Below are 1,199 nucleotides of genomic sequence, written 5' to 3'. Positions count from 1 at the left end.
AATCACACTACAAACCATAGCTAACCACATATTTAAATCCACAATCCCTTTGCGGATCATGCACGCTTTATGAATTCAACGATGCGGTATATGGTACCTGTGCTATACAGACAACGACACATTTATTCGACAGACACATAAATCCGACGGACAAAGCCGAGCAAGTTACAATATCAAGTGAACAGCCAATAAGAATCTACCATCAGACTTGGTCTTGTATTCCGTATGTGTTTCGTGCTTTCTCTGAAATTACGTGTGGTTTATGAGTATTTTCGTATGTTTTATGTCACGGGACTTTGTGATATGGACGGGATGGTATTCAGAGGTGTCGAATAAATATATCGTTGTCTGTACACACCACAATTAAAATGATTATAAACGCGCCTGTTGTTTTCCAACAAAAAAAAAGCTTTATAATATGTCGTCGCCACTCGAATTTTAGACGAAGAGTTGTATCTCTCAAATTCCAATCCCTGCAAAAGATGTGGATGACTAAACGGTTTATATAGGAAATCCTGCGCTTGGTCACAAACTGAGAGCAAAGCTTTCTCACTCGTGTTTAGGGCCTCCATATGTAAAAGCTTCAGAAGACCTGTCCATCGAGATATGTTCATGCTCAGGAGTTCAACGAAACTAATTAAAACTATATCGATTACGCACTCCGTCTGTTTCAACCGCGTGTATCAGCTTTTGCAACCTCCAGCGGTACATTCCTGTCCTTCTACGTGTCTGCTCCAGCCAAAAATGTACACTACAGACAACACCAGTGAAATCTACCATACATAAGAAATACGATTGGTCTAACTTGATTTTCCATCTAAAAAAACCAGTTAAACCAATCGAGATCCAGTATTCTGGTATTTATGTACATTCACTTCATTATTAAAAACTGTAGTGTACATTTTTGGCTGGGGCATACACGTAGTAGGACAGAATTGTAGTGTATTCTAGTGTCGTGTTTGTCCTTTTTGGAATTGTTTTGTGCATTATTAACGGAATTTGTACTGAAACCGCCACTTTTATACTATCTAACGTCCAGGGGGATATTCTTGTCCCTCGAACTATTATTTTATATGGAGGATAGTGTTCGGATAGCAGGTGGATTTCATCGTCGTTGTCTGCACCTAGGAGTGGCGCCAGGATCCTTTAGGGAGCTATTAGGCTGTTTTTTAGACTTGGAACCCTCATATTTCTTCAAT

This window comes from Phytophthora parasitica (genome assembly GCF_000247585.1).
Source record: "Phytophthora parasitica INRA-310 unplaced genomic scaffold supercont2.34, whole genome shotgun sequence".
Taxonomy (NCBI): domain Eukaryota; phylum Oomycota; class Peronosporomycetes; order Peronosporales; family Peronosporaceae; genus Phytophthora; species Phytophthora nicotianae.
This window is presented reverse-complemented; position numbering follows the sequence as displayed.